This window comes from Acomys minous (assembly GCF_964271855.1).
Source record: "Acomys minous genome assembly, chromosome: 16".
Lineage (NCBI taxonomy): Eukaryota > Metazoa > Chordata > Mammalia > Rodentia > Muridae > Acomys > Acomys minous.
This window is the reverse complement of record NC_140498.1, coordinates 72,365,946-72,381,980: the sequence shown is the minus strand read 5'-3', so window position 1 is coordinate 72,381,980 and position 16,035 is coordinate 72,365,946. Positions and strand designations below refer to the sequence as shown.

Genomic DNA, 16,035 nt, shown 5'->3' with positions numbered 1-16,035 from the left:
AGAACTCTGGGAAATGTAGTTGTTAGGCACGAGCGTCTGCTGTTAGTAGCGGGTCAGCGGCGGGCACCGGGGCTCCGCAGGTGTTAGCAGTTTGGATCAACCTTCCACGGTGAGGATTTTCAACAAGGAAATCAGGACCAGGCCCGGGCGCAGAAGACCCGGTCCTGAGCCAGGTGTCATGCTTGCCATCTCTCCCGTCCTGAAACCCCCGGAGACCAGGCTGGCCTCGAACTCACAGTGGTCCTCCTGCCTCTGCCTCCCAAGCGCTGGGATTAAAGGCGTGTGCCGCCATGTCCGGCCTAGTGGGGGCACATTTGTAACCCCAATGCCATGCTGGAGAAGCAGAGACAGACAGATCCCAGGAGCTCGAGAGCCAGCCACCCCAGCCAAATCAGGATACTGAGAGGCCAGGTCTCAAAACAAGGTGGCCAGTGACTGAGGAAGGATGCCCAAGGTTGGCCCCTGGCCAGCACACGCACCTGCACACCTATAAACACAAGAGCAGCGTCCGTGCATGGGTTCTGCGGCTCCAACTCAACCATTTGACTGAACCATCACAACAGGGCCCACACCTCATCCCCAGTCCAAAGGCACCTCCTATACATATATGCAAATTACATGTCCTTTAAAGCTCTCTGGTTTTTCAAACTAGAATAATAAGTTTTGAATAACCTTAATGTAGGTTATCTCTGAGAAGATTATCTCTGAGAGATAAGATCATGAAGGACTTTATTCTTCATCCCTTTCCCCACTTTTCGGTGTGGAAATTGAACCCAGGAGCTTTCGCATACAAATACCTGTTCTACTGAAGCTACAGGGGCCTTTGAATGGTCTTTATAAGGCTGTAACTTTTATCATTTATTAGTAGGTATTTGTAGTATATGAACATTGCTTTTCTAGCCAGAGAGCTAGTTTTTTTGTTTGTTTGTTTGGTTGCTTGGTTGAGTTTTGTATGTTTGGTTGGTTGAGTTTTTTTCTTTGTTAGATACGGTAGGGACAGAGAAATGGCTCAGCAGTTAAGAGTGCACGCTGCTCTTGCAGAAGACCTGCGTTTGGGTCCCCGCATCCACACTGGGTGGCTCACCACCTCCTGTAAGTCCATACCCAGGGGATCTGACACCCTCTTCTGAACTCCAGGGGCCCCTGCACATACACAAATACATACTCACAGAAGCACACACGTGCACACATAAATAAAAATAATAAAAAGTGAGGTGTGGGCTCAGCGGCACACTGATTTTCCCAGAAGCAGAGGTGAGAAGTTGCCACAAGTTCAAAACCAAGCTGACCATAGTGAGAAACAGGCCGGCAAAGGCTATGTGGAAAGACCCTGTCAAGAAGAACAAAACACACGCTGGGAGCTGCGGTGCACGCCTTTAATCCCAGCACTCAGGAGGCAGAGGCTGGCAGGTTTTTGTGAGTTCAAGGCCACCCTGATCTGTATTTGGGATCTAACAAGAAATTGTCTTAAAAGAGGAAGTAAGGCTGGGGATGTGTGTTGCAGTCAGAGTGTTCGCCTGGCATGCACAAATCTCTGGGTTCCATCCCCAGCACCCCATACACTTGGTGGGATGGCACCCTGCCTGGAATCCCAATTCTTGGAAAGCAGAGGCAAGAAGATCAGGAGCTTAAGGTTATCCTCCACTACATAGTGAGCTTGAGGCCATCCTGGGCTACATAACACACACACACACACACACAAACAAACCCCTCAGTGTCATATGCCTGTAATTCAAGGACTTCCTAGCTAACTCATGAAAAGAGGGTTGGAGAAGCCGGGCGGTGGTGGCGCACACCTTTAATCCCGGCACTTGGGAGGCAGAGGCAGGTGGATCGCTGTGAGTTCATAGGCCAGCCTGGTCTACAAAATGAGTTCCAGGACAGCCAGAGCTGTTACACAGGGAAACCGTGTCTCAAAGACAAAAAAAAAAAAAAAGAAAAGAAAAGAAAAGAAAAGTGGGTGGGGAAGAAAGAAAAGGGCTCTGTAGCCTCCCTGGTGGCCCTTGTTACTTTTAAAGCTCTTGAAGTTCTTCTGTTCTTTGGCATCTACAGTTCAGGATGCCTTCTGAACACGTGACAACCTCTACAGTGGAAACAAGATCTGTATCATCAGCTTCAGATGTGGTCTTGGAACTCTGGTAAGAGCGGGGACCCACTGGACCCTGGGCCCCCTCGCCCTGGGCCGACCCCACCCCATCCCCACCCCCAGCTTTGAGATCTGTATGGAGCCCACAGTGGTCCTCACACTAGCTTACGGTCCCGCTTTGGGCTCGAAATCCTGAGGTGATCACGGGAGCACGGAGGCCTTCCTCTCTGTTATCCGCACGTGGCTTGCGTCCTCTGTCCCCTGATGAGTTGTTTTAGGACCTCTCCGAGGCTCTTCCCAGTTGTCATCCAGTGGTTCCCTAGCCAACCTACGTGCCGTAGTGTGGCTCGGGACAGGTTTGTGGACAATGGCCTTCTCCTTCACAGAGCCTGGACTCAGTGTCCAGAGGGTTCCAGGGTGCTAGCCAGTTCCGTTCTCGGGAATACACATGAGCCCGTTTCACGGAGAGAGGTTGGGGTGGGGCTTCACACCTGTGATCCCAGCACTTTCGGGGAGGCAGACGCAGTGGTGTTGGTGGGAGCTTGCGGTCCATTTGAGGTATATATGAAACTCTGTCTGAGGTAAAACTAGATGAGAGCCACCATAGCCACACCCTCTCAGGACCAATCCATGGCTCAGCATCTAATGGTCGTCAGCATTTGTTCTTCTTGTCCCTGGGTGTGTGAGGGTCTCCAGCCTCTCAGTGATTTCAGTGTCATTGACTCGAGCCATTTTCCTCCTGCTCAGCCCACTGACGCACAGCCACTAGCTAGAGTCAGGCTGTGGCTCCCTGTGTGTAGCTGTACAGGCTGGGGCAAGATCTTCCAAGTTCTCTGTGCCTGTTTCTCTATATATGAGTATTAGATAAAATAACATATGAGGATTGGGGATGTGCCTCAGTGGTCACCTGCCTGGCCCACCCCAGTAAGGGGCTGAGGTTATGGCTTGGTGGTAGAGCCCCTGCCTAGAATCCCCCAGTGAGGTGCTGGGGTGTGGCTCAGTGGTAGAGCATCTGCCTAGAATCCCCCAGTGAGGGGCTGGGGTGTGGCTCAGTGGTAGAGCCCCTGCCTAGAATCCCCCAGTGAGGGGCTGGGGTGTGGCTCAGTGGTAGATCACCTGCCTAGGATCCCCCAGTGAGGGGCTGGGGTATGGCTCAGTGGTAGAGTACCTGCCTAGAATCCCCCAGTGAGGGGCTGGGGTGTGACTCAGTGGTAGAGCCCCTGCCTAGAATCCCCCAGTGAGGGGCTGGGCTGTGGCTCAGTGGTAGAGCAACTGCCTAACACAAAGCCTTGGATTTTATCTTAATGCCCAGATAATAAGATAGGTTTAAATAAGTATTAGGTTCAAAAGGACGTTCTAACTTACAGAGTGCTAACACATGGAAATTCTTTTTACTACTATTTACTTGTGGCTTTTTGAAACAGAGCTTCATATATAGACCAGGCTGACCCCACAGCTGTGGTCCTCCTGCCTCAGCTCCTGAAACATGGAATCGCAGGCGTGAGTCACACACTCAGCTCCTTCTTGTTTATGACTTGTGTCTGCTCTTTGCCCAGCAGCAGTATCAAGCCCAGCCCTCCTTCTCCTCACCCCGCTCCTCTTCCTCCTCCTCCTCCTCCTCCTCCTCCTCCTCCTCCTTCTGCCCTGATCTTCCCGCAGTTGCCCCTGGCCTCTCTCCACCAAAGTCCTCCTAAGCTTTGGGCAGCACGCCACCCTATCTCAGGGAGGCAGGTGCTCCCTGACTGCATACTAGGACTCTGCCCTTGGGGGGGTCATTAAACAGCACCCATCCGGCAGCCTCCTCAGCGCGTGCCAGCTGCACCCTCCCCAGCACCCGTCAGCCACACCTTCCACTTGGTGGCCAGCAGAGCTCAAGTTATTCCTCGCAAAGCCCTCACACCTGCTGTCCTCCCTGACCTCAGAGTCCTCCTCCTCCGTCATTCCCATATTCCCACCCTCAGGTGTGTGAAACAGTAGCTGGTGAACTTTCCCACGGATTTAAAAGAAATCAAGTGAGCCTAGAAAAGAAAACGGAAATAAATTGTAATCTCACTGAGATTGTCACGGTTTATCACCTGTTTTAACTGTCACCAGGTATATAGTATTGCCTGAGTGTTATCCCATAACTTGAGAGGCTGGGGTAAGAGGATCAGGGGGTGGGGGGCAAAAGAGGGGGCCTGGAAAGACAACGCAGTGGTTAAGAATTCGTATTACTCAGTCATGAGGACCTGAGTTCAGATCCCAGCACCTACATACCAAGATGAGTGTCACTTATGCCCGCAACCCTAGCCCCAAAGAAGTGGGGATCAGAGACTGGGGGATTGCTGGGACTTCTTGGCTCCCAGCCTAGCTGAGAAATCATGAGCCCCGGGTTCAAGGAGAGACCTTGCCTCTACAGGCCTTACACATACACTCAGACACAATATGCACCTACATGCACGCGGACACACACACACACACATTTTAAAAAATAGTCTTTTTTTTTTTTTTAAGGTATGGTGGATTTTGCCTTTAATCTCAGCACTCAGAAGCCAAGGCAGGCAGATCTCTAGGCGTTCAAGCCCAAGCCTGGTCTACCTAGAGTGGTCCAGGCTTCCGGGGCTACATAGTGATACCCTGTTTCAAAAACAGAAACAAAAAGCAAATAGAAATAAAAAACAAAAAAGATGTCCATCTCTTGCTGTGGCTGTGGCACAGACGGATGGAGCATTAAGTAACTAAGGGCTGGCGCTGCATCTCTGTTGTAGGGTGCTTATCTGGCACGTGTGAGTCCCTGAGTCCCATCCTGTGCAGTGGGTACACTGGGTGTGGCGGTACACACCTGCGATCCTAGGGCTTGGGAGATAGAAGCAGGAGGATTGGAGGTTGAAGATCGTCCTTGGTGCTGGGCGTGGAGGCAGAGGCCAGCCTGGTCTACAGAGTGAGTTTCAAGGAAGCCAGGGCTACCCAGAGAAACTCTGTCTTAAAAAAAAAAAAAAAAGAGAGAGAGAAAGGGGGGAGCATCCTTAGCTATACAGAGTTCAAGACCAGCCTGGCCTACAGGAGACCTGCTCTCAAACAAATAAATAAACCAACGAAACCCCTGATCCCTTAAGATTATACCAATTTACACCTCGCTGTTGCACTGTACTCCACCTGTTTACTGCCAGTTTATTCAAGGACCCCTTTCATGTCGTAACAGACAACATTTGAATATTCTAGTGTTTTAAGACCTTGGCTCCTTCCTGAAAATTAATCCTGTGAGGAACCACAAGCAGACCCTCTGGGGAAGCCTTGCAGCTCCCATGCCAAGCAACATCACAGCGCAGTCGGGTACCTTCTGAGGACCTCGGGATCTCCCGGGAGGAAAACTAAGGGGTGCCATTCCCGGGAGAGGAGCTCCAAGCAGAAGAGAAGAGGGAGAAGCCTGAAGGGCACCCGGGCGGCCCAGCCTACAGTCCAGGTAAGTGTGCGCATGCGCATAACACCAGGTAGCAACGGAGGGTCTGAGGGAGGGCGCGTGTGTAAGCCCGAGGTTCTGATGGACTGCTTGGCTGCTGCTGGACAGAAGGGGCCAGCCTGCCTCCCAAGGGCGCGCGCCATAGCCTGGGAGAGAAAGCAGTAAGCCGTGTGCGTGAGTAGCTTTTCTTATCCCTACAGCCAAAATCTCTGATGGGGCTGGAGAGGTGCTCAGCAACCAAGAGCGCTAAACTGCTCTTGCAGAGGACCCAAGTGTGGGTGCCAGCACCATACCTGTAAGAGACAGACAGAGACAGAAAGCATTTAAAACATTTTAATACCCAAGGAAAAAACAGCTAAAGAAAGAGTTTATTTAGGCTCGTGGCTTAGAGCAGTGGTTTTCAACCTGTGGGGCCTCAACCCCTTTAGGGAGGGGAGCCACATGACCCTTTCACAGGGGTCACATGTCAGATATCCTGCGTATCACAGCTTTACATTACGATTCACAACTAACAAAATTACAGTTTGGAAGTAGCAACGAACATCATCTCATGGCTGGGGTCGCCACAACGTGAGGAACTGGCAGCAAAGGGTCCCAGCGTCAGGAAGGTTGAGACCCACTGGATTAGAGGGTTCGGTCCATGGCGGCAGGGAAGGCGTGGCAGGGCGTGGCAGCAGGAGTTTGTAGCAGAGACTTCCTCCATGGTGATGGGTAAAGAAGGAGAATGAATAGACTATCAGCAGCCCTGAGTAGAACCCTCGAGGCCTGCCCAGGGGGCACCCTACTTCCACAGTCCCGGCTCCACCAGCTGAAAACTCCACAGCCTTCAAGGTAGCACTGCCAGGGCCTGGAGAGATGGTTCAGCAGTTAAGAGTGCTTCTTCCTCTTGCAGAGGACCTCAGTTTGGTTTCTAGCACCCGCTTTGGGTAGCTCACAGCCACTCTGACGCCCTCTTCTGGCTTTCTCAAGCCCTGCCACTCGTGTGTCCTACTTACCTCCCCCCCCCCCCCCCACACACACACACAAATGAGTCTTAAAACAGCAGCACAAGCCAGGGACTGAACATTCAGGATGTGAGCCTGCAAGGACACCTCAGATTCAAACCGCAGTTCCACAGATGGTGGGCCGTCCTCCCCTACTGCTGTCTGACCTGGCAAAAAAGCCACACTTGGGAGTGATCCATGGGCGCTGGGCACGTGGAAACTCCCATGTTTGTGGTCAGTCCCCGGAACACCCCATCTGGAGTCTGCCGGCAATTCCGGACTCATCACAGGCTTGACTTGCAGCTGCACCCATTCTGCAGGGAGCCTTCAGAGCGAGAGACTATAAAAAGGCCATCGCCCGGGCCTCATTGCTGAGGGCTGGGTGTATTGGTGCACGCCCGCAGTCTCGGCACTTGGGAGGCAGAGAAAGGTAGATCTCTGTGAGTTCAAGGCCAGCCTGATTTTCATAGTGAGTTCTAGGCCAACCAGAGCGGCATAGTGTGACCCTGTCTCAAAGAATGAGGGAGAGAGAGGGAGAGAGAGAGAGAGAGAGAGAGAGAGAGAGAGAGAGAGAGAGAAGAAGAAGAAGAAGAAGAAGAAGAAGAAGAAGAGAAAGAAAGAGGAGGATAGGAAGACGTATAGAAAGAAAGGAAGGAAGAAAAAGGAAAGAAAGAAAGAGGAAAAAAAGAAAAATTGCTGGGAGCTGGGAATGATGGCACACACTTGCATTCACGGAACTCAGGCATCTGAAGTCGGAAGGCCACAAGTTCGAGCCCTGCCTGGGCCACACAGTGAGACAAGAAGATGAGAGGCCTCAGATTCTCTCAGGACCCAGCTCCATGGAAGATGCCACAGCGTCCCCGAGCCCCCTCATGCCGTCTCAGATCACAGGGCTCCAAGCATCCGAAGTCAGTGCCCTGCCCTGCCACTTTTCCTGTATCTGGCCCTGGGCCACTGCAGGTCCACCATGATGGAAGATTGGCCTAAGCCCTCTGAACGACGACCGGGCTGATTTGCTGATGGAGACTAAGGAGGGTTGGCCATGGAAGCCTGGCCCTGGCTCCAGGTCCCCGCAGGTGTGCTGACCTCTGACTCACCTCCCTGACCTCCACATGAGTCTCGGTGTGCCGCTGAACTTTGCCCAGTTGCTTTCGATTTAGCCTTGTTTACGGGGGTTTTATTTTACTTAGTGTGTGTGCATCTCTGTGTGCGCATGGGTGTCAGAGAGGAAGATAAAGAAGATACATGAATGCCGGAGCACATGTGGAAGGCAGAAGACAAGTTTTAGAAGGTGGTCCCCCCTCCCCGCTGCCTGAGGAAGATGTCTTGTGGACCCAGGCTACGTGGCCCTTGGGCTTCCCGCCAAGCCTGCTGACCTTCACCTCTCATCTTCTCTCTGGGATGTACAGACATGCGCACACCACTCTATTGGGCTTTTTTACATAGGTGTCAGGAGTCAAATTCAAGTCCTCAGGTCTGTGCAGCAAGCACATTTACCCACTGAGCCAGTCACACCAGCCCTACCCAGTATTCATATGCCCTCCGTCTCTCTGTCCTTGTCTCCCTGTCCTCATTCTCTCTTTGTGTGTGTGTGTGTGTATATACACGTGTATACACGCATGTGTGCAATTGCCTGCAGGCTTGCACATGCCAGCTTTCTTTCTACTGCTGGTCCCAGGACCAAACTCAGGTTGTCAGACTTACACGACAAGTGCCTTTTCTCACTGAACCATGCTGCCAGCCCACTTCTGTTCTTTTTTTTTTTTAAACATTCATATTACATTTTTCCTGTTATTAACAAAAGTAAAAATAATAGTATGAGCAAGGCTTAGATTGCTGCTGTGAAGGAATCATGGGTAACATTTCAATACCTTTGGCCCAGCCTTGCTCTTCTGGGCAATACTGTTCTCAGCCACAAGAGGGCGATATTTGTCCATGAATGCGCCTTACAAAGCTTGGCCGCAGCCTAGTTCTTCGTGTCCTTCAGAGCCTCCTCCCGGAGACAGAAACCAGTGGCTGTTTTATCCAGGTCACTCTGAGCCGCTCCCAGCTCACCCTGCTCTCAGTACCTATAGGAAATGGGGGGGGGGGGTGCGGAGGGAGAGAGAGAGGTATTCTTGAAGACTGGGTAGGTAAAGTGCTTGCCTTACCAAATTGGATCCTCAGAAACCACCTCAGAAGCCAGCCTGGTGACCTCATGCTTATGATAACAGCAATGGAGACGGAGGGGCAGGAGGACCCCGGGGACTCACTGGCCACCCAGCCTGGCCTAATGGTTGACCATTGAGAGGCCCTGCCTTAAAAGAGACAAGGTTTGGAGCTGGAGTGGTGGCTGAGTGGTTAGAGCACTGGCTGCTCTTCTGGAGGACCTGGGTTCAATGCCCAGCACCCACAGGGCAGCTCACAACTGTCTGTGACTCCTGCTTCAGGGGATCCGACACCCTCCGCAGACATACATGCAGGTGAAACACCGATGCACATTAGATAAATGGGGGGCGGGGCAGATGGTGCCTGATAAGCAAGTTGGAGAGAGAGAGAGAGGGAGAGAAAGGGAGAGAGAGAGAGAGAGAGAGAGAGAGAGAGAGAGAGAGAGAGAGAGAGAGAGAGAGAGAGAGAGAGGAGGCAGACAGACAGACAGACAGACAGACAGAGGAGAGAGACACCTTGACTCTTAGGAGGAAACTCACTCGTTCACTCTGCTGCTGCCTACACTTGACAGATCTTCCTTCATTTTGCCGGCTTGGGCTTTAAAGGAGAAAATAGATAGCAGGGCCACTCAGACTGCTCCCCTCCACCCAACACACACACACACACACACACACACACGCGCGCGCACACACACACACACACACACACACACACACACACACACACACACACGACCGCCTCTGGTGTTCCCAGCATGCACCAGCTTCTCTATTTCCTGGCAACTTTAGGCTTCCTTTAGCCGCCTCCACACCTGTCTGTCAAGATCAGATCTCGCCATGCACTTGCCAGAAGGCTCTTCCCTACATTTCACTAGAGGTCACCTTCCCAGAAGTCTCCGTGGCCTCTAGGGTGCCAGATGATGTCATTGTAACCTGAGCTCCCCGGGTTTCAAAACACTTAGCGAACTGTACTGCCTGCCTCCCGCCTGGCTCAGGCTTGTCTGCTCACGGTGCCTAGTCCCCCACCCCCACCCCCCACCCCGTGGATCTCAAGAGAGGTGTGCACAGCGGTGCCCGCCCCCTTCAGCCTTGACCTGCCCATTCACATCGCTTCCCCTCATCCCTTGCAGTGATCCAGAGACCAAGTGGTTTGGCTTCCACCTGGGCGGTGGTGGCGCACGCCTTTCATCCCAGCACTCGGGAGGCAGAGGCAGGCGGATCGCTGTGAGTTCGAGGCCAGCCTGGTTTACAAAGCGAGTCCAGGACAGCCAAGGCTAACACAGAGAAACCCTGTCTCAAAAAAACCAAAAGAAAAAGAAAAAAAAAGATCATTTCAGATGCAGGCTCTGCCACTTCCGGGTTGTGCATGTATCTTTCTTTCTTTTGTTTGGTGTTTGTGTCTCTGCTTTTTGTCTGTTCTTGGTGGTTTTGGAGCAGGGTCTCACATAACCCATGCTAGCCTCAAACTCATGACATGGCTGATGCTGGCCTTGAACCCCACCCCCTCCTCCTGCCACTGCCCTTCTAAGTGCTAGGATTCCAGGCCTGACCTGAGCCCCCACACTTGACTGTGTAGACAGGCTGGGCCTCCTGCCTTAGCCTCCCCAAGCCCTGGGGTTCCAGGCCTGCATTACCACACCCCATCTTATCTCAGATACATACAGTGTCGGTGGCAGAACTTGCAGGGCTGCTTTGAGAAACCCAGCTCAGCCCGGCACTTCTCGCTTCTAAACCCTTTTCTGCAACCTTCGGGCACAGGTACCCCCTGAAATTCCAAGACCACCCAGCCACTTCTAACTGAAACCTCCTTCCTCCTTGGCTTGTATCCCCGGCCGGCCCCAGGACTAGATAGGACAGGCGCCCTGCAGAGACTTGTCACGAGTGAGCTAGCTGGAGCATACGGGAGGCCAGGCCTTCCTGCCTGGTCCAGGCAAGCAGAGTGCCTGGGGGTACTCGCTCACTAGACCAAGGCAAGGAGCTAACGGAAGAACCCAGAACCAGGTGGTGGTGGCACACACACCTTAACCGTAGCACTCTAAGAGGCAGAGGCAGGCAGATCTCTGTGAGTTCGAGGCCAACCTGGCCTATAGAGCGAGTTCCAGGACAACCAGGGCTACACAGAGAAACCCTGTCTCAAACAAACAAACAGTACCCATACTTTACTGAGGGATGAAGAGGAAAGGGGAACTCTGAAGGAAACATGTAGTCCAGAGGGAGAAGCAAGCTTGGGGAACCACGAAGCCTGGATTCTTCCCTTCTGTACAGACCTAGTGGACCTCAAGGGTCATGAGATCTCTGTCCCAAAGTCATCAGTACTCCTTAAACCTAGCCTTTCTGTTTCCTCTCTCGCCTCCCTTCCTGGGTCTCATGTCACCCGGGTTAAGCTTCATTTTAGACATAGTCACTGATGACCCTGAACTCCCAACCTTCCTGTCTCTACCTCCCAAATGCTGAGATCACAGGAATGCATCCCCGGGCCAGGTATATGTGGTCCTGCAGATGGAACCCAGGATCCTGTGTGGCAAAACCAACACCAACTGGGCTACCTTCCTAATTTTAAGGCAGGGTCTCTCTGTTGCCCAGACTTAGCCCAAACTCTTTTGTGTTTGTTTGTTTTTTTCAATTTATTTACATTACTTTTTTTATTATAGCTGTTTATTTGGGGTGGGGCACACCCTACCATACGGGCGTGGAAGTCCTAGGACACCGTGTGGAAGTCAGTTTTCTCCTTCCTCCAGGTGAGACCCAGGGATTGAGCGCAGGTCATTCGCTTTGGTGGCGTGCGCCTCTAGCCACTGAGCCACGTCACCAGCCCCCACTCAAACTCGAGGTTCCCAGAGCTGGGACTGCAGGCCTGCATCACCACACCTGGCTTCTCTGTCTCATCTGCTGCTGCTAAAAGCACGGGGCACCATCAGGACCGCGTTCTAAATCCGTCTCCTCCGTCACGTTTTTCTCCTGTGTGAACGCTTGAGGTCATAAGCGCTCCCAGGCTCCACGCTGCCCTCCTCGAGGCCCCTTCTTTGGTTATCTCTGTCTTGTGAGACGGGAGCGCCCCCGAGCTTCGTCACCGATGATGACAAGCTTCCACCCTCTTTCCAGCCGGAACCTTCCACGGATGAATAAGACTTGATTTGTCCCCTGAACCATCACCACCCCCGGTTCATTCCATTCAAAGGCTTTCACTCCAAATGGCTCATCTGACGCCGTTTGCCGATTGCGGAGGGGCCCCCTCGGAGCTCCGCTTCCACACTTGGAGGATGTGCGTCGTCTCTTGTGATGCTTTCCAGAGCCATGAGCTCTGACGTGGGTTCGAGCCTATTCGGGTGCTGTATCCGCCCTGTGATTTTTCTCTTCTCTATGGCTGCTTGTCTCCCTCCGAGGAGCTTCCGCCCTCCCTCCCTGTATTCACTGGGAGTCTCTCCAGTATGAATTATGGAGTGAATGGAAATTTTCCCTTATTCATAGTGTTCAAAGATTCCCTCTGCCATGCAGATGTGGTGGTTTGATGATGCTCCTCCCCACCCGAACTTCTGGGCCGAGCATGGCCCAGAGGACTGAGCTCTAAGCTCTGTTCCAGTTTGCGTTTCTGTTGCTGTCACAAATACCACGACCAAAGGCAACCTGGGGAGAAAAGAGGTCATTCATTTGTCCTCCGGGCTCAGTCCATCACCTAAGAAAGTCAGGGCAGGAGCCCAAAGCAGGAACTGAAGTGGCTTGCTTCCCCTGGCTTGTTCAGTCAGCTCCCTTCCTTAGACATCCCAGGGCCACCTGTATAACCCAGACTGATCTCAAACTTGCCATTCCCCTGCCTCAGCCTAGTGCTTGCTGGAATTACAGGTACAAGGCAGATGCCCGGCTCTCTGCCCATCTTTCAAACCTGCCCAAAACCCACCTCTTCCCAGAAGCCCTCCAGGGAGTCTGAGCCTATGCACGGACACATCTCTGTGAGAACTTGATGCCTGCAAATGCTCTCCTCATCAACGATCTACTCATGCCTCATTTGTTCTTTCTCTGACAGACTTAGCTTTGGAAGGAGAGCCACGTCGGGTCCTTTTCATTCTCCGTGGAGCCTTCAAGTGCCAAAACACCGAGGAAAGCGCAATGGCTTGGTACCTGTGTGTTGCTGAGGACGCTGTGGTATAAGGAGATGGCTCTGCCGTTTGCCTTTGAAGATGAAGCTCGCCTTTTCTACATGGTTTTCTATCTTTTCCCTTCAAGGCCACACAGGGAGGAAGGGGATTTCCTATTGCTTACTCTTCCACCAGGCCGACCAGCCATATTAACTTGGACGATTCATGGAGTGGCAGGGGCCCCTGCTAATGTCCCCTCTGGTAGGTGTTATTAGTTGGCGTTGTCCTGGGACATAGGAATGACCTTGAGCAGAGATGCTTGGTGACTAAGCAAGAATGGGCACCGTTTGTGTCTACTCACCGCACCCGGGTTGTGCGGGAGGCTGGCCCTGGCACCACCCCCCAGTGTGAACCGGGAGCGCTGCTGGCTCAACCTCTACGGCACCCAGACCTGCTGCACCTGTTGAGGAAGTGATAACTTTGGGCTTTGCAGGTGGACAGTTTATAGAGGGAACCCGCAGAATAGAAGTAAACCGAGCTGCCCCTGTCGAGCCCCATGTGAAGGTCGCATCGCGTCCTTTCAGTTTATGGCTGAGTTCTGGGTCCCACTAAGGATAGAAGTCCCCTTCTTGTTGGTTATAAAATGTTCTTGTCTCGTGTATAAGGGGGGAGGGAGTGGAATGTCTCTAAATCCACGTTCCCACATGGCCACAGGCCCCCTTCTAGCCCTCGTTTAAAACAAGTGTGTTAAGGGATGGGGATGCAGCTCAATTGGTAAGGCGCTTGCTTAGCATGCCTGGAGCCCTGGGTTCCTTTTCAGTGCTCCATAAGCCAGGTGTGGTGGTGCAGTCTTGTAATCCCAGCATTGGGAACATGTGGGCAAGTCACCAAGTGCCTGGCAGAGGCCACATCCGAATCCATTGTCTCCGGTGTTCCATACTCCGGTCTTGGAAATGTGTTGCTAGAGCGAAATTTGTAGTAAGTCTCTAGAGCATCCTCTCCAGTTGCACCTATAATGACGTCCCAAGCCACGTTCGGCAAGAAGTGACACAAATGGGCAGAGGAGACAGAAGTACAGGAAATGTAGGCTCTTGAAAGGACCAAAGTCTAGGATGAGAGGTAACCCTAACTCAGGCACCCCAGGGAGCTGCCGAAGCCCTTGTCACAGCGGGCACTGGGCTCCTAGGGGCCTGCTAAAGACATGAGTCCAGAAAGCTGTAAAGACACCCCCTTGCTGATCTTGGCAACACATACCTGTAATCCCAGCACTTAGGAGATAAGAGTCGGGCACTCAAGAGTTCAAAGTCATCCTCGGCTACAAAGTGAGTTTGAGGCCAGCCTGGGAAAACATACTTGAAAATCCTTTCTCAAAAAAATTCTTTTTTAAGACCCATACAACATTTCCCATTGCTCTACTTCCCGGTCTGAGGCTGCCAGCAGGGCTCCTGACTGTGCCTTTGGGGCAGCTGTGCCTTTACTGAGGTTCCTGACTGTCATTGTGTCATTCCCCATCTATGGGAGACTCTCTCAACAGTACCTGTTAGTGCTCATGGTGACCTGGGAGTCCCATGCAGTGTCTCATTTCATCTCCTCAACAAGCTTTGGGATAAGTCTCCCTTTTTTTGGGGGGGTGGGGGGGAGAGGCTCATGTTACAACTGAGGGAAATAGGCGTAGAGAAGCACACCACTCGCCTTGCTCAGATTTCATGTGGTTTCTGAGTGGAAGAGCCAGGACTCAAACCTACATCTTCCCGGTAACCGTGACCTTGAAAATCCTAATGTTGGTTGCAGAGGTCTCAATTCCCTTTGCTGGGATAAGCAGTCCACCTTCTGGACTCTCTGGCCTTTTGAAAAAAAAAAATGGCACTGCTTCCACAATGTCATTTTTCAGCCTGCCCAACACTATCTAATACCTCACAGGAGCATATATGCTCGTGAGAGGCATAAGCTTCATGCCAGCGGACTCTAGCAGGTCTGCTGTGGGAATTGAGGGAATTCTTGTGTTGGGGCAGACTGAAGAGCCTCTAGTTAGGCCACTGACTTGGCAAGTCTCAGGCGTGGCTACTGTTTACATCTGCTCCACTATGTCTGGGACCTCCACTGCCTTGCCTGGAGATAGCTGACATGGTCCAAGTAAGGCTCTGTGTTCTGGAGACTTCCTTCTGTCTGCCAGCTGGGTTCCTCCTCTCCCTGGGACATCACCTGGGGCTGTATCTCTGGCGCGCAGGGCCCTAGTGCCTCTGCTTCCTTTATGTGTCCACCCTCTTCATAAGAGCATCCTCATCTTTTGCTGTCTGGGCTACCAAAGCCCGCTCTAGATCCCTTTCCATTGCATTCTGCTCTCCCAGTTCTGCTTCTAGCCGGTGCTACCCAGGCGGTGGCGCCATATGCTGCAAGATTGTGTCTCTGTGCTGCATACTGTTCTTTGGGCCAGAATCTAATATAGGCTGGCAAGCAAATTTTGAAGCCATTTGACTCAAAAATGGAAGGAAATCTAGTCAGGCCAGTTAGATTTCCTCCACTTTAAAAAAAAAAAATCTGAACCTAAAATGGGGCAGGGTGACATTATGTGACAAGTTGTTATGGAGGCTAACCTCCTGGCCAAAATCACAACCATGGAGAAAGCTAGTGACGAAATAGGCAACACGTTTATGATATGGAGAAATTCTACTTACTGTGGATGAGAAAATCTTTCTTTGGAACCAAGGAAAAGGAGAGAATGCTTAGAGCAGGGCCATGCCTCGTGAGCTGCCCTATAGCCCCGTGGCTCACCAGGCACCTCTTCACCTGCGTGTGTCACTGTAGCAAGCCTTTGCTGCTGATGGACTTAGAAGGGGTCACGTGATGAATTCTGCTAATACACTTACGGGTAAATGCTTGAATCCATGTGGCAAACAAGACCAAGGGGAGACAACCAGATGGGGATGACAGGACAGATGAGCCAAAGGGACCCGGGGCCACTGATGACACTGTTGAGCCACCATACCTACCCTGGGACCGTCTCCTTCATGCCTGGTTTCTGTATAAGTCTACTGTCTCCTGGGTCCTGTCCTGCTCTTGTGGCCTGAGACATTCCTGAGCTCCCACAAAGCTTCCCAGCTCCCCACCGCTGCTCTCTGGATCTTCCTTACGGCTTGAAGCAGAAAATACAAGCCAAGTTGCTTTTCTCCCGTAGTGTCGGTGGGGGAAATCCTACTGAAAGGATAGGAAATTGACATGAACAAAAAAGGCAGGGGCTGTCACACAGCCTAAAGAGCAACCCCAGTGATTAGCCCCAACCCCTCAGGCCCACTGGACACAGACAGGC

General features: G+C 52.2%; 2 long non-coding RNA genes across 2 annotated transcripts; one reads left to right on the top strand and one right to left on the bottom strand.

The window, feature by feature from the left end:
* The first annotated feature begins 5 nt into the window (after positions 1–5).
* LOC311587695 lies at positions 6–14,084 on the top strand. Its single transcript, XR_014775945.1, has 4 exons — positions 6–109; positions 2,053–2,138; positions 5,288–5,528; positions 12,677–14,084. It is a non-coding gene; the product is annotated as an uncharacterized lncRNA (long non-coding RNA).
* On the bottom strand, positions 5,651–9,538 carry LOC311586573. Its single transcript, XR_014775587.1, has 3 exons — positions 9,196–9,538; positions 8,380–8,577; positions 5,651–6,372 (listed from the first exon to the last, which is right to left on the bottom strand). It is a non-coding gene; the product is annotated as an uncharacterized lncRNA (long non-coding RNA).
* Positions 14,085–16,035: the final 1,951 nt, after the last annotated feature.